Here is a 21,873-nt window from a genome sequence, read left to right on the forward strand (position 1 = left end):
GCCAGTATTCTGCTAGCAGCCTTCAGATGAAGATGTGGAACTCTCAGCTCTTCCTGCACCGTGCCTGCCTGGATGCAGTCATGCTCCCGCCTTGATGATAATGGACTGAATTTCTGAGCCTGTTAAGCCAGCCCCAATTAGATATTTTTATAAGAGTTGTCTTGGTCATGGTGTCTGTTCACAGCAGTACAACCTTAACTAAGATTATGTTGTCAGCAAGGGAATGGATTTACAAACAGGGAAAGACAGAAACTAAAATGGGATTTGGACCATGGGTTTGCTTGTGTTATGAGATGCATGGTCTCTCCTGCTGGACCAACATCAGTGCTCAAGGGGCAGCCAGCAGATATGCCAGCATGGGCCTTTCTGCTCTAGGCTGGCTGGTCTGGGCTCTCTCACTTGCTGCCTCTTGTTTCCTATAAGACAGAGATCACAAAGTCATCCCTCTTTATCCCTGCAGCAAGTGCCCAAGGAGTGACTCTGTATAAAGCACTCAGAGCAAGGCCTGCGATGGCAAGCGCTCAGTGATCTGAGCCATGTTTATTTATTAGCTTTCAATCTGACGTTAGAGAGGTCACCAAGGCTGAGGCTTCTGTTGATTGCTCCTTCTGTCTGCTCTGACTATTCGAGGCGATATTCCTCTCTCCCTCAGATGGTGTCCAGAATGAACAGATCTAAATTTTTTCGTTATCATCTTTCAAGATGATTTTATACTTTTGTACTGCGTGAAGAGTTATTACAACCACATTGCCAATATTGCGCCAACAGGAGAATCAGGATTGATGAGGGACCTGCCTCCCACCTTAGAAGCTCTTGAAGACATGGGCTCTCCCTCTTCTTGTCACTAGCAGCTAGAGCTGAGGCCTGGGACCTGGGCAGAATCAATGAACTTTTCTGTCTCTAGGTTCAGGGTTTTGGTAGCTTTAGATGTAGGTGTTGGATCAAATGGAGGCTTCCCTTAGCAGCCGTGGAAGACTCAAGTGCCTATGGTCTGGAGTAGCAAATGTCAGTGGTTACACTAATGGTGTCTGGGCCAAAATCCACAAAACTGTGCCACCAAGGGTCTCCCTTTTCCTCATGGGTCATTGGCCACTGCCCCACAAAGGTAGCAGATGCGGCAAGCAGGATTCAAACAGCTGTTAAGTATGGTGGAAAGAGATTCCTAGAGTCAGCTTCAGAGAGACAGCTCATTGTGTTGTTCTGGAGGTAGGGTATATAAGGGCTGTTAGGGTTATGGGCAGGAAGCACTGATTGGACATAATGCAGAACCTAATTATCGTACAGGTGGGAAAGGTCTATTGGTCATAACATAGCCACTAATTATCATATGGGCAGGAAGGAAGAGCAGTGATTATGTGCTGAGTCACACAGCACATGCAGGAAGCTCTACGCAGGGACAGCCCCCAAATAAGATCTGTCATCTGTGCTCAAAGACGTTCTCCAGACAAGGACAGGCAGATGAAAGGGATGAAAGGTGGGGATGAAGCCCTGCTGAGAAAGGGGGTCCTCCATTTTGCAGGGAGCTCAGAGAGCCACCCAGACATGGTAGACTGCAACCTTAGTAGCAGGGTTCTGCAGCATACAGCCATCACTAAAGTCAGTTATAAGACATCCCGGTCATTTCTTAGCTCCAAAATCCACCACCAGTTACTCCCTCCTCCCCTCCTCCCACACCTACAAGGCTGACCTTGTGCAATGCTATTCTACTCTCAGCCCTCACAAGGGAGCTCTTCTATAATCAGAATTTAAATCTTCCTTTTCTGGGGAGAAGATTCCTGCATAATAAGGCCTGTGTTAGTTATCTATTGCTGCATAATGTATTATCCCCAAATGTATTGATGTAAAAAGAATTTTTTTTCCTCACAGTTTAGGGTGTGGGGCAGGAATACAGCAGCAGCTTAGCCCAGGGCCCTGCCTTGGGACCTTGTATGAGGCTATGGGGGACCGGAGTGCTGTCTGCAGGCTTGCCCGAGGAAAGATTCCCATCCAAGCCCATTCACATGTCTGTGGCAAGATCCAGCAGCTGTGAACTGGGAGGCTGGGGCCTAACTCCACTGTTGGCTGGAGGATCCCTCTGTTCCTTGCTGCATAGGGCCCTCTAATGTGCCACCTTACTTCATCATAACTGACTTATGAAAGAATTATGCTTACAGATCTTTTGTCATGTACAGAATGCCAAGTCCTGCCATGCTGAAGGGATGGCTTGACACAGTTTCCACTCCTGGGCAGGATTTGGGCCTTCATGATTATTGATGATTGCTAGGCATGAGGCTTTGTTTGTATAATAATGCACATATTTTTATGTTCCTCCTTTGGGGAATGCTCTTCCTATTAAGGTTAATGACTCCATGATAATTAGGAACTGCATGACTCTAGGAAGCAAGAATGTGTCTCTGTAATGCGGAGACCTTCAGGACAACCCTTAAGGCTGTAGGAAAGAACTCCGAAAACATGAGTTCAAAAACATATATAGACAGGATCTCTTAACTATGCAAAATATAAGGATGAAATATAAATTATATGACAGACTTCATGGATCTAAATGAATAGAAACAGTTGCATCATGAGCGAGCTTGTCAGAAAAAGATTAAGGAACTCGATAAAGACACATAGGGAGTGGCACTCAAAGTGAGAGCCCACCCAGGTAAGTTTATTGTTTGTGCTTAAGAAGGAAGGCCGGCAGATCTCTGAATTCTTTTGCCATGCTAAAAAGAATTGTATCTGTTGTATTCTTCTAAGAATCATGGGTCTAAGGTCATAAATTGCTGATTCATGGGATAATCAAAAGGGAACCTGGGTAAACAATTGAATTGATATGTAAATAAGACTTGACTTTTGATCTGCAAGAGATGAGCTGTCTAGAGAGATATAGCAGTTCCTTTTCAGAATTTGTCTGGCAGGCTTTCTGACTTCAGTGAGAAAATTCAAGATTTTTTTCTAATAGATTTTCCGACTTTGGTTGGAACACCCAAGAATTTCGTCTAGCAATTTTTCTGACTTTGATTGGAAAACCCAAGAATTTTATCTAGCAGGTTAAAGTCAGAAAACCCATGACCTATTCATAGAGCTTTTATAATTTTTTTCTAGTAAAAGAGAGCTGTCTCAAGCAGAGAGCGGTCTAGGGAGCTTTTGAGCAGACCACAGAGCTGTCAGTTTATACCCATAATTGACTTTGAGCCATTCTTTTGCTGCTCCCAAACACCCCTTCTTCAGGAACACCTCTCTAAGCCAAGGCTGATCCTTGGCAATGGACCTCACATTCCTTCACATTGCTATGTTCTTTTGGTCAGAAATAAACTACTAGAGGGAACATAAAGCCATGAATTGGTGGCAAACACTTGGTCATCTTTGGGTCATGAGCAAATAATTGCTTCCCTCTCAAGATGTCCTATAGAACTTAGGCATTAGAAACCCAGACCACTTTAAGTATGAAAAGGGAGTGTTTGTTGACTGTGGGAGTTCAGAGGACAGAATCATTAGGCTTCTAGGCACGCAACCCAGAGCTCAAGGTAAGTAGTTCTTCTGGCTCCCGTGGGTGTCCCATCACCTTTGTGTCTTATCTTCAATCTCTGCTTAGCTTGGTGACACGTGATGACTGATGAAAGTTCAAGACCTGGAAAAGAGACAGAGTTGATCCAGTCAGGTTATTTTCATGCTCAGAAGGGCAGGGTTTTGTGCTTAGCCAAACGTGGGTTGCATTACGGTCTCAGAAAACCAATAGCCAACACGGCTCAGTGTGCATGCTAACTTGAACCCATGTCAGTGGTCAGCACATGAGCAGACGAGCTACGCAAATGGACCTTACATTTTTGGAGATTTCCCACAGGACAAGATGATGCCATACTCTCCAGTAAGGGTCTCATTGAGAAACACGGGTTGAAGTGACATTTTGCCCCTGATGTCTTTCATGGAATCTTGGAATTAATTGTATCACACCTGGGGTCTAGAGTCTTAGCTTCCTGGCAAGTAGAATCACGTTGAAATTTTTTCATTCTAGATTTTTGTCTCCTAACTACCTGACAGGATGAAAAGTGAGTAGTAGAGACATAAATGCCAACGATGGCATGGAAAGCAACTTCCATTCCACGGGTTCATGGCCAAGGTTAAAGGATAGTACCAGAGGAGAACAACACTTTTTATTTCCTGTCCTTTCTGTGGCCCACAGGCAGGTTCCTGTTGGCCTTTTGCTTTTAACCTCTCAACTAAGGAATGAGTTGTCAGGCTCATAAAATCGACGTGTCTTCAGGAGTTCATCCAGCTCAGGGCTGAGGATAAATCTTGTGTTCTCAACTCTATAAAGGTAGATTGAGACCTTTTGTAAGGCGTAACATTGTGTTCCTATTAAATATGTAGGCTGACACGGAACTCACCGTAATTCTTCCAGAGAGGAGTTATGCAGACTTGCCCGTTCTGGCCTGGGACTATTCACAACCACTGTGGGGCCTGACTCACACACAGCCCAGCGCCCTTAGTTTGGCAGGTTTTATGACCCTCCAGTGCTAGGTGTATGGGCCACCTTTCTGTAGCCTGACTTAGGGCTTTCTCTTTACCAGATGTGAAAGCGAGCTGCGTCTTCACTGGATAACAGCAAGGTACCGGAGTAAAGAGAAAACTTACGGAATATTTCCCAGAAGCAAACAGTCATGTTGCTGGCAGGTCTCTGTCCTTGGTTCAGAAAGACTTGGGTTTGACTCTTAGCAAACATGCTTCAGTTTTGTGGTGGCTGGTGCCCATTGTCTGTGGAGCAAAGGGTCTACAAGGCTAAGCTGCCTTTCAGGATATGTCTGTCTTCTGCCAACTCCATGACTTTCCAGGTGGGCTCCTGGGGACCAAGTTGCAATGGGAGAGAAGAGAAAGGATGGGTTGGTCCTTCTCTTTGCTTGTCCTAGGCCCGATGGCCAGTTTCAACCACTTTCAGGCTGTACTGGAGTTTTCATTTTTTTAATCTCCTAGAGCTTTAGACACAATAAAATGTGTCTTGGGGGATTTGTGTCTCAAGTCATGCTGCCAAGGAGGGAGGGAGACTTCTCCATTCAGAATTCATGCTCTGAAGGTACTGTGATGCCTGACCATCGGTTCTATATTTATTTTGCGCAGGAACTCCACGGTATCATATGAGTTAGCTGTTACATGGGGCCCATTTTACAGACAAGGAAACTGGTGGGTTTGTTTCTTTGTGTGCTTTGAGACAAGGTCTTAAGTAGCCCAGGCTAGCCTCAAATTTATTATGTAGTCCAGGTTGATTTTGAATTCCTGCTCCTCCCAAGTGATGGGGTTAGAGGCACGCACTGCCACAGGCAGTTTATGTGATGCGGGAGGCAGAGCTGGGGCCTCCTGTGTGCTAGACTGGTAACCTGCAATTATGTAACTTCTCCATCCCCTAAACCAGTGCTTCTGAACCTTCTTAACCTGTGACCCTTTGATACAGTTTCCCATGTTGGGGTGACTCCCAACCATAATGTTATTTTTTTTTTTGTCAATTTTGCTACTTTTATGAATTGTTAGATAAATATTTTTTGGTTTGTCAAACACAACCCACAGGTGGAGAACCATTGCCCTAAACTGAGACTTAATAAGGTTAAAGAGCCTACTCAATGCGTAGAGGTAAAGGGCGGGGCATCTAGGCTGGACAGACCTGGGCACTCTTTTTTTTTTCTTTTTCTTTTTTTCTTTTCTTTTTTTTTTTTTTCTTTTTTGGAGCTGGGGACCGAACCCAGGGCCTTGCGCTTGCTAGGCAAGCGCCCTACCACTGAGCTAAATCCCCAACCCCAGACCTGGGCACTCTTATCGGTAGCCATCATGCTTACAAAGCCTTTGATTGCCAGCGCAGAACCACAGTGGGAGGTCTATTAGATCTGGAGCGCAGGAGTAGGGGACCTAACACTGACAGATGCTCGCCGTGAGTCACGCATCCTTTCTAGCTCATTCCCCTGTAAAAATAAGACTGTCTTCCTTGCCAGTTATTACATAATCCCTGGAGGCTGCTGTGTGCTAGAGAAACTTAAGAGAAATTTAGATCCTGCTCTCTGCGCTGGAACTGGGTTGTATCCTTCTGGCCAATCCCAGTCCTGGGCCCTCCGCATCTCTTTGGACACTTTCTGAGCTGCTGGAAGTTTGGGCTGCCCGCAGATTTCTGTCTTCCCAATTCTTCATCCGATCCAGGTTGCTTGGGTGGGAACAACCTGTTTTCAAGATCCCTACCCATGTTTGCACACCGAGGGCCTGGTTCATCTTCGCTCATCTCTAGGGAAACGGGCAACCCAGGAGCCTCTTTGTGGTCTCGGCACACAGCTGCTATGGCTTCCTTTCAGACGGGCTTTCCATCCCTCCAAAAGTCAGCCACAATTGCTTCTCTAACTGCCCTCGCGACTAATTCACTCCCCCATTTTAGGCCTCTCTACAGTTGGGTTATTCGTACAGCAAATCGTTCAGTTGGGAGACTTAATTGGCAGGAAGGGCCTAGAGTACTTGTTCAAGCGGAGCGATGACCTAGTACCAGAGTCCCCAGATACACCCGATACACCCCGCTTAGCACAGAGGACCAGCAGTAGCGTCTCACCTCCATTTCTTTGCTCATGCTTTGCGCGTGAATTCTGTGCCCTTTTCTTTGAGTTCGACAGTCATCTTGTAGCTGGGTCAGGCTTCGTTTATCATAGATTCTGAACTCATTGACGTCTGCGACATCACTCAGGATTAATGATTTTAATTTATTACATCCAATCAGCTTACTGTATTGAGCCTCCAATTACACATTCTCATGGTTATAAAACACTGTGATCATCAGAATGTTTTCCCCAGATGAATATCTTGTGGTTGAGAGCCTAAACTCAGTGAGATTTTGTTTATATCAACATTTGAAAAGTTGTGTTTCCATAACAACACATCACAGAAGAGAGAGTGCAACTTTAAAGAAAGTACCAAGGTAGAGGATGGACCCAGGCCTTAGAACAAATTCTTGGCTTTGCATTTCCTAGCTGAGGGCGTCTAGAAATCTTAAGTTTGTTACCTACAAAGGGAACATAATTGCATCACGCTCAGAGTCACTGGGCAACAGGGAGGGTGAGGTAACTTGGATCCAGCCCAGTGGGGAAGCACACACCTGTTAACCAGCACTTGGGAGGCAGGAGGATTTCGAGTTCAAGGTCAGTGTGAATTACGAGTTTAAAAAGTGCTTATATTGGGGCTGGGGATTTAGCTCAGTGGTAGAGCACTTACCTAGGAAGCGCAAGGCCCTGGGTTCGGTCCCCAGCTCCGAAAAAAAGAACCAAAAAAAAAAAAAAAGTCTGTATGAAGACATCCAGTACATATGTCTTCATTTTGTTTTTTATGGGGTTAGCACACTATCATTTATCTGTAGCCCTATCACACAGAAAACCGTGACTGTCTGCTACATAAATAAAAGTGAATGGCTTTGGAAAATACCCTTAGAGATCACATTTGAAGTACGAATACTTTTTCAGGGTCCAAATTAGAGTAAACTTGCTTTAAATTCCCTTACTGTATTTATCAGACATCCACCGCACGTCAGTCGTTTCCCAGACTCTGTGGTCACAGCAGTGAACGGCTTTCACAATCCTGCCTCGCCAGGGCCATTCCATCTAGCGAGATGTTAGAATTCCAACTTCCCAGGAGAAATTCTCAGTGCTTTACGACGGACGTGGGGCCAGAGAGATGTCGCAGCTGGCAAGAGCACGCACTGCTCTTACGGAGGGAGGAGCTGAGCTCGATTCCGAGCATCTACATGGGGTGGCTCTCAACTGCCTCTGACTGGAGCTCCAGGGGATCCGGCACTGCACTCGTGTGCATGAATCCCATGCACAGCTGACACACACATATGCAAATAAAAATAAAATCTTAAAAAAATGACTCTGTGGGGTTCCATCATCTCGCCACTTAGACCTGGGTGAAAGTTGTCTATGTGGTTGACAGACAGCTCGATTCCATGACAGTGTCTGTCTGGTGCTTCGGCGGGGACGCAGTCAGTTTAAGTCATATAAGCTGTGACCAGTCTGGGAGGATTAAAAGAAAAGAGTGGTGTGGCCTGGCAGTGTAAGGACATCTCCCGAGCCCTGACTACAGTGGTCTATGGTCTGCTTTCCTTTTGGCCTCTGTCTTAGGGTTTTATTGCTGTGAAGAGACACCATAACCAAGGCAACCGTTATCGAGAAAAACATTTAGTTGGGGCTGGCTTACAGTTCTAGAAATTTAGTCCATTATCATCTGTAGGAGGAACAGCAGTGGCTGCCTCTCCATAAATGTGGAGGGTGGGGTGGGACGCAGCAAAGGCAACTCCTGCAGGAGGACCTAATTGAAGACTGCTTGAGAGACCAAGGAGTGCTGGCTCAGACAATGCCAGCCAATTAGGAGAAGCTAAACGTTTAGGAGAGAAGCTAAATGGGACCAGTGGGGCGTGGGTGGACGGTATTAAAGGAGCTTGCAGCAGTGTTCAAATGAACTTTCACCTGCTCCTGGGGTCTGTGCCATCGATTCTACACCACCTCACCTCCACCTCCCAAGGGCAGCTAGGGTTGGGCAGCAGGCTGTTCAGGGCACAGGCAGTGATCATCTTGGTGAGAAGCATGGCGGCGTGTAGGCAGACATGGTGCTGGAGGAGCCAAGAATTCTACATCTGGATCTACAGGCATCAGAAGGGGACTGGACTCCACACTGGGCAGAGCTTGAGCATATATAAACATATACACATATAAACATATACACATATATACATATACACAAATATACATATATATACATATATACACATATACACACATATACACATATATGCATACATGCATATACACATATATACCTATATGCATGTACACATATACACATACACACACACACACACACACACACACACACACGCGACATCAAGGTCCACCCCCTCAGTGACACACTTCCTCCAACAAGACCACACCTCCTAATAATGCCACTCCCTGTGGCCAAGCATTGAAATACATGAGTCTATGGGGGCCATACCTATTGAATCCACACATGTGGAATGTGGCCCACATAGGTTTGTAGCCATAACGTAATGCAGAATGTGTTCGGTCCAACGTCAAAAGTCCCCATAGTCTATCACAGTCTCAAACCTGTATAAGAGGTTCAAAGTTCTCTTTTCTGAGATTCATGCAATCTCTTAACTGTAGTCATCTATAAAACAAAAAAATATAATGGCACAGAATATACCTTACTGTTCCTGAACACGGGGAGGACAGCACAGTGAGGAAGCACTGGACCAAAACCAGCTGGGCAAACCCAGTCACTGCATCGCCATGTCTGATGGCAAACCCAGTCTCTGCATCCCCATGTCCGATGGCAAACCCAGTCTCTGCATCCCCATGTCTGATGGCAAACCCAGTCTCTGCATCCCCATGTCTGATGGCAAACCCAGTCTCTGCATCCCCATGTCTGATGGCAAACCCAGTCTCTGCATCCCCATGTCCGATGGCAAAGCGCTCTTCAGATCTCCAGCTCCTTTCAGCTTTGTTGACTTCAATGCACGTCTTTCGCTGGATCTGGCAACAAATTCTCCCCTTTTTTGTGAGAAATGTCCATTTTTGCTTTTGAAGAATAATTCCCATCACAGAATTCCCAGGACAATTTCTTCGGGCACTGACTTTTGCTGTATTTTGCTTTTGTGCCACTGGCATGGCTTCTGAAGAGAAATCTGGTTTCTCAGCACTCCTGTGAAACAGGTCCAGGGTTCTCATCGCCTTCTCTTCCTTCAAGGTTTTTCTCTTTCCTTCGGTTTTTTGCATTTTGATTGCTCCTAAGTCTTGGCTGTGCACCCTGTCCTGTGTTCCCTGAGCTTTCTACAGAACAGGTGTCTTGATGACTGAGTTCAGTTTTGAATAATCTGTGTTCTTTACTAGTTCAAATGTCTTAATAGTCTCTCTCTCTCTCTCTCTCTCTCTCTCTCTCTCTCTCTCTCTCCTTCCTTCCTCCTCCTTCCTGTCCCCTTTCTTCCTTCCTTCTTTCCTTCCTTTCTGTCTGTGCGTATGTCTTTCTCTTTTGGTTTGTTTTTGTTTGTTTGCGTGCTTTTTTTTAAGGCAGGGTTTCTCTGTGTAGCAGTGGCTGTCCTAGAACTCAATCTGTAAAGCAGGCTGGCCATGACTCATAGAGATTCTCCTGCCTTCTTTTCTTTTTTTTTTTTTAAAGATTTATTTATTTATTATGTATACAGTGTTCTGCCTGTGTGTACGCCTACAGACCAGAAGAGGGCATCAGGTCCCATTTCAGATGGTTGTGAGCCACCATGTGGTTGCTGGGATTTGAACTCAGGACCTCTGGAAGAGCAGTCAGTGCTCTAACCACTGAGCCATCTCTCCAGCTCAAGTGCTGGGATTAAAGGTGTGTGCCACCACCACCTGGATTTTACTTTCCTTCCTTCCTTCCTTCCTTCCTTCCTTCCTTCCTTCCTTCCTTCCTCCCTCCTTCCTTCTCCTCCTCTTCCTCCTCCTTCTTCCATTTCCACTAAACAGGCTCTGCCCTTTGTAAATGTCCCACAGCCTAGACTCTGGGCCGTCTTTTTCATTTTTTTTCCCGGGGCCAAAAAGTTTCTATTAAGTACAGTTTTGAGCTCCTGGATGCCCTCAGCCATGCCGGGTCTGCTGGGCTGCCCAACCCACACAGGTTCTAGATTTGCCACAGGGAATCGATGTGGCAATCCTTGAGTCCTAACATCTTTTTTTTCACCCTGAGTTCCTCCCGCTCTGCAGAGTGCCCATCTGTTCTCATATGGTATCCATTTTTTCCTTACAGCTGTTGTGCATTAATCATACTTGTTTCAAGTTCCCAGGCTGGTCCTTCCAGCACGTCTACTGTCTGAAGGCCTGGCTCTGACGCTGGCTTCACCATTTACAATGCACTGTGGGTTTGTTTTTTTTTTTTAAGCTGGACATCGTGTAGCAGGTAAGAGGCCCTGAGGTGGACAGGGTTTGCTGGTAAGTTTATACTTATCCATTCGGGCTGCATTTACTACTTGCTGGTATGTCAATGGGCTAAAATGTCCTCAGGGGTCTCTGTTTTCCTAGTTAATTCTTAAATATGACGTGTAGGCATGGTGGTTTGCATGGGTTCGGGGTGAGGGACTCAGCTGGGTGTGCGTGGGTAGCAGTAGGGGTGCTGAAAGAGAAGATGGTAGATATAGGGACCTCAGGGCTGCCCCAGAAGTGATTCACAGACTGCTCTTGGCGCCGAGTTGTTACCTAGAATCCATTTTCACCTGGAAGACAGGGAGCGGCCTACGGGTTCCCGAGGATTTCCCATTTCTTCACCCCAGAGAGATGAGTGTCCTGGATCAACTCTGCCTGCCTGGTGCAAACTGTGTTCAACTCATCGAGTTCACAGACGTCCACAGGGCCATGCACAGCAGCAGGTGGGAGGCTGTTCTCTGGGTCTACGGGACAAGAGGATTGCCAAGCTCTGAGTAAACTCACTGGTGAAATGAGGTAGGACTTTCTGGAATACTCCTGAGTTTACCAATGACTGTAAATGACCTATGGAAAGCAAGATCTTTGATTGGATTTCCCCGGGGTAACAACAACAGAAATTCTCTTTTCTCTCTCTCTCTCTCTCTCTCTCTCTCTCTCTCTCTCTCTCTCTCTCTCTCCCCTAAAGATTTACTTATTTATTTTATGTATATAACCGGACTATCCTTGACACACCAGAAGAGGGCATCAGATCCCATTACAGGTGGTTGTGAGACACCACATCGTAGCTGGGAATTGAACTCAGGACCTCTGGAAGAGCAGCCAGTGCTCCTAACCAGTTCTAAAGGAAGTCCCAAGAATGCCTCTTCCAAAAAGAAGTAAACAGCAACAACAACATTTTGTGGTAAACAAAGACTCGTTCCAGTTCTCTGTAATGGTGTAAGAGCAGAACAAAATTGGCTGGCCGTAAACCAGTCTGGTCCTTGTCCGTGCCACGAACATTTCTATTGAGGAAGTTCAGAATCTCTCTGGTATTCTGTGTAACATCATCCGGCTGGCTTTACTGGGCTTTCTAACTCCTGAGCCCAAGCTTCCATAACACATCTGATGCCTACCTCTCTCAGAGCCCGGTAACCCAGATTTCTATCTAGCCAGAGGGGCTGGTCGTCTACCAAAGCCTCTAGCTAGCTGCTAACGATTACTTCTTCATATAAAACTATACGAGAGGTTTTATATGAAACTGACCAGATTTACTAGGCCTCTCCCTCAGAACAATAAATAATAAAGACTACAGGGTCTCTCTCAGTCAAGTGCAGCCACCTGGAAAGCAGCAGGACCGACCAAACTAGAAACATTCCTGAAAGACAAGTTTATACCATGTAATCTCTCAATGAGAGTCTCACAACCCCCAGATCGATGGTCAGATTCACATTTTACATATTATTATTTTTAAAAAGATTTACTTTTATTTCGTATGTATGCATTCTGCTTGCTTCATACACATACACCACGTGCCTGCCTGGGGCAAGAGGTGTCTACAGCGTGACGCCACCTTGCCTACCAGCTGTGTGGCCCATCTGCGTGGGAGTCATGTCAGTGTCTCAGTCTGTGGTTGATAAATGGGAGAGAAAGAGAAGCAGCACAGTCTGAGCTGTGAAGAGACATGGAACTGGAAACAAGGGCTATGAGGGACACCTTGTTGTGAGTGGCCATGGTGAAGTCCCAGCCCAGGACGCAGCTGAGGGCCACGTCTGGGTCCGTGGCCATGCAGCGGCAGGGGCTGGTGACGATGTCTGTGGCTCCACTAGAGGGCATGGAGCTGTCCCTGGTCTGGGAACACATAGATGTCCAAGGGCTGTGCAGAACTGGCCCGGCCGATCACGAGACCAGGCCCCACCTTACATTGGTGTCAGCACTTGGGAGAACAGGCCCTGCACCTTACCTGGGTAGCACAGTGGGGCCGGCTCTGGAGGCGTGGGAGTGGGTGAGCCAGCCAGCCCTGAGGGCAGGAGAGCAGGAGAGCTGACCCTGCTTCCTGCCTATGGCAGCTTCCGGTGACGGTGACGTAGTCAGAGCAGTGCTGGAGCGCTCGCTTTGGTGGTGTCGGTAAGGGAGAGCCGGTGGGCTCAGCTACCACTCAGCCCAGACCCAGGGCTCTGAGTTGTTGTTCATAATCCGTGAACTGTTGGAGCGGGTGAAAGGGCCGTCCTGCTGATCCAAAGCTGCAGCTTCCCCATGACACAGGGTGATGACAGGAGAACTGGGAGAAAAGCATCTGGCGTTAAAGAAGCCAGAGACCTCCAACTAGTCCACTGACTGAAGATGTGTGGACAGAGGGGTGTACTGTGGGACACACGGTAACACGCTACAGCTTCCGCGACGAGATGCTTTCTAAGCTTTGATTCGTTTATTTATTTATTTTCGCTTGTTTTTTTTTTTTTTTTTTTTCCTTGCAAGGGTGGATGGTGGGTAGGAAGGGAAGGGAAGATGAATGGCACTGGGTCGCATGATGTGAAACTCACAAAGAATCAATAAAAAACAGTTTAAAAAATGTGTAGACCCAGTTCCTTCTGTGCACAGTGCCCTCTAATGACACAGGCATGTGGGAGTCCTACGATCCACCGGTAGCTCGGGAGGGGAGAGGACACATTGTGTTAGTGAGAAGTTCCTGCCTGGGTCTGGACCGTCCCCCAGAGGCCCTTGTTTCCGTCCTATGCTATTGGGAAATAGTGGAACTGTCAGGAGGTAGGGTCGAGCGGAAGGAGGTTGTCTCAGGTGGAGGGGCTCAAGGTTAAATCAGGACCCTGGTACCTCTTCTCTCCACCTTTGCTTCCTGGCTACCATGAGGCGAGCAGCCTCCATTTCCACGATGCCACGGGCCCAAAGCAGCAGTGTCAGCTGACTGTGCGTAATATCTCTGAAACACCAAATCAAAATGTCAGACAGAAGGCAGCTTACAGTTAGGTCTTAATTGTTTCTTGTTCCTCAGTTGGTTTTTTTTTTTTTTTTTTAATTTCTTCCCCATCCTTCTCTTCCACTCCTCCCCCTTCTCCATCCTCCCACTCCTCCCATCCCCCTTCTTCCTGCCTCCTCCTCCTTCTCTTCCTTCTTTTCAAGACAAGACTTCTCCGTATAATCCTGCCTGTTCTGGAACTAGCTTGGTAGACCAGACTGGCCCCGAACTCAAAGATACACCTGCTTCTGCCTCCCGAGTGCTGGGATAAAGGCACCATTACCACCTCCAGGTTGTTTAGATAAAACTCCCTTGCTTGCAACAGTTTCTTTAGAGAACGGGGCTTATGAAGGGGAATGGAGGGGCCTGGCTGAATCTTAAAATGGCAGTTTTCATTTTCTCCCGAAAAAGCCTAAAGCCATTTTCCTGAGATTTTCCTAGTGAGAATTTGATAAGATCCTGCAGGTAAGATTCACAGATGTGCTGGGCCTCCCTGGGACAGCACGGCCCCGTGGATTTAGCTTCCATTGTCCACCCTGACTGCCACATCCATCACTTGTAACATACATGCTCTTTCTTCTGGCTCCCGCTGCAGGCCTCTGTCCCTGGGCTATGAGCTTCTGCATTTGTTCTCCTTGCTAGTTTACAGGGCTGCGGGGATGACCGTGGGGCTCTGAGAGGTGTAAGAACATGTGGTCTTTAGTTCGTTCAGCTTTTAGTTACTGTGAAGATGGGAGGCACGCTCGACCAGAAGGCAGAAATTATAGTGTGATTTGGGAATGGATCAAACTTTACATAAAAAAAAACACTAAGGGAAACGCACAATCTGCACTTAGGAGTAATTGCATAATCACGGGGTCTGCACTTTGAAGTAATATAATAATCATAACGATAACGACAAACTAACGGAACTATTCAGTGCGAAGGACATAGAAGCACTTCATCAGACACTTTGTACAGTCACTGAACAGCGCACTACAAAGTAGGCACTGTTGAGCCCCTGACCGGACAGATGAGAAAAGAAAAGACGATGCCGTGTGGCTAGTCCACGTCATATCTACTTCAGTGACAGCAAAGGTTCCATTGCAGGCAAGCGGACTTCAGGTCCTCACAGCTAAGCTCTAATGTGTATTCCAACAGAATACGGACTTACCCTTTGTTCAGCAAACACAGGGGCTAAGCACTGTACCATGCTCCAGGGGTCCCTGTCCTTATGACATATATGTTACAGAGAGCACTAACACACACACACACACACACACACACACACACACACATACACACACACACACCCCCAACACCCTCCCCACATAAATGAATGAATGCATTCAAATGTATGTATGTATATATGTATGTATGTATGTATGTATGTATGTATGTATATATTTGTGTATATGTATGCGTGTTCTGTGTACATATATGGTGCATTCCAGAAGACGGCATCAGATCCCATTACAGACAGTTGTAAGCCACCATGTGTTAGCTGAGAATTAAACTCCAGGACTTTAGGAAGAACAACCAGTGCTCTTTTTTAAAAAAATTTATTTATTTTATGTGTATGAGTGCTCTATCTGCATGTACACCTACACGCCAGAAGAGGGCATCGGATCCCATTACAGATGGTTGTGAGCCACCATGTGGTTGCTGGGAATTGACTCAGAGCACTTAACTATGGAGCCATTTCTCCAGCCCTGGACATGAAGAATTTAAGGGCAGCAATGTGACATATCAGGGAGGTGTCTTCTTTAGAGAACGGAAGACCTGGCAGAGGACACCTAAGAAAGAAGGAGCAGGGGAAGAGCGTCTGTGGACCTGGCGATACAGCTCGTTTGTAGAGTGTTTGTCTAGCATGCAGGAAAAGGGCAGTGTGAGCTCTAGCACCAGATAAATCACGCGTGTTAGCACACACCTGTCATCCCAGCACTTGGGAGGTAGAGGCTGGGGAAGCAGGGATTTAAGGTCATCTTCAGAGGCATAGTGAATTTGGCGTCTGGGCTATATGAGATCCTGTCTCAACAAAAGAAAAAGAAAAAGATTTCGAAAGTAAGAAGAACATTCTAGTAGCTAGAAGAAAGAGCCAAGGCAGAGTCTAGTATGACCAGCCCATGTCTTGGGAAAGAGAGTCATAAATGAAGCCAGGTGAGGGTGTCAGGGCCACACCCTGTAAGACCCTGCCAGGAAGTTTGGACTTTGTTCTGAATGCCTTGGGATGATAAGAGAGGGAGTGACAAGGTCTGTGAGTTTAATGGGCATAAGAGAGACTCAGACCACAGTTACAGGACCCTGGAGATTTCGAGCTACATTCGGGCCCACAAACTATCCTTTAAGGCTAGAGTTCTGGGAGGTTGTGCACCAAGGAGGAAGCCTACACATGGGGCAGGACCCTCAATGCGATTCCCATTGTCACAGCAACCTGCAGAGGCAGCTGCGCAAACACCAGAACATTGCAGCAGGCAGAAGGACGCCAAGCCTTCCTTCCTTCCTAAAGTCCTGGAGTTCAATTCTCAGCTAACACATGGTGGCTCACAACCGTCTCTAACAGGATCTGATGCCCTCTTCTGGAATGCACCATATATGTACACAGAACACTCATACTTACACACGAATACATACATACATACATACATACATACATACATACATACATACATACATACACACATACATACATCGGGTTTGAATCCTCCGTCTCCTTTCAGGTTTGGCCCCTTCCCTAACCACAGGGGCAAGAGCCACATGGATAACTTCCATTAGCACCCTAGCAACCGTCAGGTCCTCCCTTCCAGAGGGAGGATGTGTTCCCTCCTCCATGTACCAGACAGTGAGTGGCCTGACCTAGACTCCTGAGGAGTTTTCCTTCCTATGCGACTTGGGAGGGGCTTGTCTCATCTTCCTCTCCTGGGAACACCGGGAATACAGGTGGCAGGAGAAGGAGTGTTGTGTCCTCGAGCTGTCCCTTTATCCTCCGTTCAGGATGGCGGTGATCAGTCAAAACGTCCTACCGTTCTCTGACTCCATCGGTCACGGTAGAGGATCTGATGGATGCAGTGGGTGAGAGTGGGGGACTTGGGGAGTGGGAGATGGGCTCCTCTAGCTATTGTGAGAGAGCCAGTTCTACCCATGGAAATTAACTACCCATCCCACGATATGGAGGTTCCCTTTAAAGTAGAGAATAAAATTGTCATCCCTCCCCCTAGTAGTCTCACTTCTTTCATTGTTGGAAATCTAGGTCAGTGAAAAACAGGTGAGAGAAAACCATCCAGCAGAAGATGTCTTGGGAGAAGGAAACCAAGGGAGCAGAGGCAGACCTGACAGAAGGAGATGACTCTGCAGATGGCCCACTTCTCCAGAGGCTGCACAGTGTTCTCCGGATAGAGCGGAGACTTTCCCCCTCTCCTTAAAAAATAGAATTTTACATGTATTTGACTGCATTCATCCTTCCCCACAACTTCTCTGAGATCCATTCCCACTCATCTTTGGTGTTTGTCTGTTATTTATTTATTTATTTATTATTTATTTATTTTCTCTTTTTAACCATCAAGACCAATCTGGGCAACCCATATCTTCCTGGGTGCGTGGCCATTCACTGGAGTTTGGTTGACCTATCAGAGACCACCAGCCTAAAAGAAAACAGATTTTCTGCTTTCCAGAGCTGTCAATCACTGTCTTAGTCAGAGTTTACTGCTGTGCACAGACACCATGACCAAGGCAACTCTTAAGTAGACAACATTTAATTGGGGCTGGCTTACAGGTTCAGAGGTTCAGTCCATTATCATCAAAGAGGGAGCATGGCAGCATCCAGGCAGGCATGGTGCAGGAGGAGCTGAGGGTTCTACATCTTCATCCAAAGAAGCCAGGAGCAGATTGTCCTCAGGCAGCTAGGCAGAGGGTCTCAAAGCTCACCCCCACAGTGACACACTTCCTCCAACAAGGCCATACCTCCAAATAGCGTCACTCCCCGGGCCAAATATATTCAAACCACCACACTTACCAATATTACCTCAGCTGTGAGCAGAAGTTCATTCTTCCTTCCCCTCCCTCTGTGCTAATCACTGTCTACTGCCTCTCTAAGGAGGGGTGAGCTTCTACTTAGGTCTGGGTCACAGTATTTTTAATACTATATTCATTTAGCAGAATAACAGTTCTGGGTTCCTCTCTAGGGTCTATCACCTGCCTAACTAAAGCCTTGACAAAGGTGCTTGGATGCTCGTCTTGGGGCACGAACCAAGCAAAAGATGGTTGCTGACTTCTATGACATTCGTGTCACTGTTGCATCAATGCCAGACCTGTCGTCTCTGTAGTTCATAGCTGACCGTGACTTTTCTCCACCAGTAGAATGCACAGCACCTTCTAGAATCATGAAAGAGGGCCAAGCCAGTAGGGATGGACCTTGTAGGTGCGCACCAGCTTGCTTTCCCCATACCCTGTGGCTTACGTGTGTGATGTCTTCAGTAATAAGGATTTTACTGTCAGGTTCTAGAGGGTCACTGAGAGCGTTGGCAATAGCCCCCTGTAATGTCTGGGCTTTATAGATGATCCTCACTGGCCAGCACCTCCAGAAGAGAGGTAACCTGTTCCTGGCTTTAGGGATCTTATTTGTTATGTAGAATGTCTAGTAAGGCCATTTTCACTGAATTACAGCATAATTTCAGGTAGCTTCTACAGTAGTAAACTCCCATATGACTTTTTGAAAGGTCTTTACTGTTAGTTATGTCTCTCCTAACTCCCCCCACCCCACATCTTGTCCCAGCCTCAACCCAATTATCCCCTTCTGTTCCATGATTTCTCCTACACCCTGTTGTATCACAGTGTTCTAAATTTCCTTTCTTGGGAGCTCCCTTTCATGGCCCCGCATTAATTTCCTGCCCTCTGTGGGTATTCCAAACAAAACACATATATGTAGAGAGTCAAAGCTAATGAAATGAGAGGTACGAGAGAAAACACAGAATGTTTGTCTTTCTGGGTCTGAGTTCCTTCACCCAGAATGAGGGTTTCCAGTTTTATTCTTTTACTTGTGAATTTCGTAAGGTCATTTTCAGAATAATATTCTGTTGTGCGAGTGTCGTACATGCTCATTACCCATTCGTCAGCTGATGGACACCCAGGCTGTTTTCTGTATGAACAGGGCAGCAGTGACGTGGGTGAGCAGCTCTGTCTGTAGTGGATGTAGAGGCCTTTGGTAGACGCCCAGGTATAGCTGCATCATGTGGCAGACCTATTTCTAGCTTTTTGAAGAAGCCTCACATGGATTCTATAGTGGACGCACCAGTTTTCATACCACCATCGGAGGACACGAGTGGACATGTGCTCTGTTTCTCCACATCTGTGTCAGCACTCACTCATGCCTACATCAGTGTCAGCACTCACTCATGTCCACATCCGTGTCAGCACTCACTCATGTCCACATCCATGTCAGCACTCACTCATGTTCACATCCAGGTCAGGACTCACTCATGTCTACATCCGTGTCAGTATTTACTCATGCCCACATCTGTGTCAGCACTCACTCATGTCCACATCCAGGTCAGCACTCATCTTTTTTTTTTTTTTTTTTTAAATCCTATCCATTCTGACTGGGGTAAGATGAAATCTCAAAGTAGTTCTAATTCACATTGTCCTGATGGCTAAGGATGTTGAACATTAAACACACAGAGACTCACAGACAAACACAGACAGAGACAGACACACATACATATCCACTCAGAGACAAGCACACACCCAGAGACAGACAGACAGACAGACACACACACGCATATGCAGGCACACAGACACGCACACATCCCCACACAGAGACAAACACACACACACACACAGACACACAGAGACACACACAGAGACAGATATACACATACAAATACACACACATATCCACACAGACACACACAGAAACATACACACGCAGAGGTAGCCACATACAAACACACAAACACACACACACATACAGAGACAGACACACAGACACACACAGAGATGCATATACACAGACACACACAGAGACATATTCACATAGAGAGGCATACACACAACATATATACAGAGACACACACACACACACAGAGACAGACACACATACACACACAGAGATACACACACACACACACACACACACACACACACACACTGTTCTTAGCTATTTGTATCTCTCTCTTTTGAGACCTCTGTTCAGTTCTGTGTTAAAGATTGTTCCGTGCTTTTAAATGGAGCTGTCCCTTTCCTGGTGTTTGGTTTTCGGCTCTTTGTATATTCTAGAGACCAACCGTCTTCCAGAGGAACAGCAGGTAAAGCTTTGCCCATTCTCGAGGCTGCCACTTCCCTTGACTGATAACGTCCTTTGCCACACAGAAGCTTCTAGTTTCACGCTTTCCCATGTACGTGCCATCAGCTTTAATGCCTGCACCATGTGTTACTGTTCAGAATCTCTGTTTCTGTACCAATTAGCTCAAGTGTATCCTCACCTCTCCATCCTTAGACTCGGGGCATCAAATCTTATGCCGAGCTCCTCCACCCGTTTGGAGGTGATTCTGATGCAGGGGCGAGACAAGGATCTAACTTAACTCTTCTACCAGCACCGTCCGCTGAAGATGCTGTCTTTTCGCCAATGCCTATGGCTGGCCCTTTGCCAATAATCAGGTGGCTTTGGCATCAATCCCATGCTACTGATCAGTGCGTCTGTTTTCGCACCAGTACTGTGCTCCTACTGTGTAGTATGGCTTGACGTCTGGATGGTGAGACCCCCAGTAGTATTTCTATTTTCTAAGATTGTTTTAGCGATTCTGGGTCCTTTATGTTTCATATGAAGCTAAATTTTTTTTTAATTCTGTGAAAATTGCATTGGAATTTTGCTAGGGATTGTATTGAATCTATAGATTTTTTAAAGCCATTTTTTCACAATATTAATCATACCAACAGGGAGGTCGTTCCATCTTCTGGTGTCTTCTTAGATTTTTTTCCTCCATTGCCCTAGAGATCCTGTCATGCAAGTCTTTTACTTTTACTTCCCTGACTCGGTTTATTCCAGTTTTTTCAAGGCTAGTTTGAATGATGTCAGTCCTCTGATTTCTTTCTTTCTACCATCTCATTATATCCAGAAAGGCTACTGGATACTTTTGTATCCTGCTTCGTTGCACTTTTGTATCAGCTCCAGGAGGGTCTGGGTGGAATCCTTAGGGTCCTTTAGGTTTAGAATAATGGCATCGGCAAATAGAATATTTTGACTTCTTTTCCTGTTTGTATCCCCTTGATTGACATACAGTATTGCCTTTCTGCTCAGGCTAAGGCTTTGAACACTATTGAACAGGAGGGGAAGGGGACATAGCTGCTTTGTTCCTGATTTTGGTGGAAATGCTACATTTGGTCTGTTTAGCTGAATGCTGGCTGTGGGCTTGTTAGATGGCCGTTTCAATGTTGTGTTGGCTGGTCTCTCCAGGACTGAAGGATCATGAAGGGATGCTGGACATGTGAAGAGAATTTTTAGGGGAATTGCTGGTGGCTAACCCACTTAACTCTGCCCCATTTTCCTTACCAATCTCTTCTGCCAGAATCCCCAACAACTACAGTCAGGGGTCCTGAGTTGCAAGGCTCAGCCCTTCTAACAATGGCGGAATGAAACCCAGATATCTGAGTGTGTCTTGTTGGTCTCTTTTCCCAGCGTGTTGAGGAAGACAGTTGCAAGGCAGTCTTTGACAGACAATTTCTTTCTCTACCTGCTGCAGGGCTGAGCTACAGGCTGTTACAGCGTGTCCCAATCCGCCAGCTGTCCTGACAGAGACACTTCTGCTGCTGCTTTCTAGATTTCCCAGCCTGCTGACGGGCCTGCACCTTGGATGATTTCTCCCCCCAGCTGCCTTCATTTGCATATTTCCTAAGTCAGATCTCATTGCGATCATTTTTACTTATATTTCTAATCTCTCTAGACCTATCTGTAACATCCCTGTCCCCACTGATGTCTGCTGCGGCTCCCAATTTAGAACTAGCTCGAAA

At 46.4% G+C, this 21,873-nt stretch overlaps 1 long non-coding RNA gene across 2 annotated transcripts; it reads right to left on the reverse strand.

Moving 5' to 3' along the window:
• Positions 1-774: 774 nt before the first annotated feature.
• Positions 775-12,986, reverse strand: LOC108352711 (uncharacterized). 2 transcript variants are annotated; one of them, XR_001841072.3, is made up of 3 exons: positions 12,883-12,986; positions 11,234-11,407; positions 775-3,613 (listed from the first exon to the last, which is right to left on the reverse strand). It is a non-coding gene; the product is annotated as an uncharacterized LOC108352711 (long non-coding RNA). The 2 variants fall into 2 exon arrangements; XR_005493148.2 differs by having other exon boundaries at positions 2,617-3,613; positions 11,217-11,407; positions 12,883-12,978.
• Between the last annotated feature and the right edge of the window lie 8,887 nt (positions 12,987-21,873).

This window comes from Rattus norvegicus, chromosome 14 (assembly GCF_036323735.1).
Source record: "Rattus norvegicus strain BN/NHsdMcwi chromosome 14, GRCr8, whole genome shotgun sequence".
NCBI classification, from domain to species: Eukaryota; Metazoa; Chordata; class Mammalia; order Rodentia; family Muridae; genus Rattus; species Rattus norvegicus.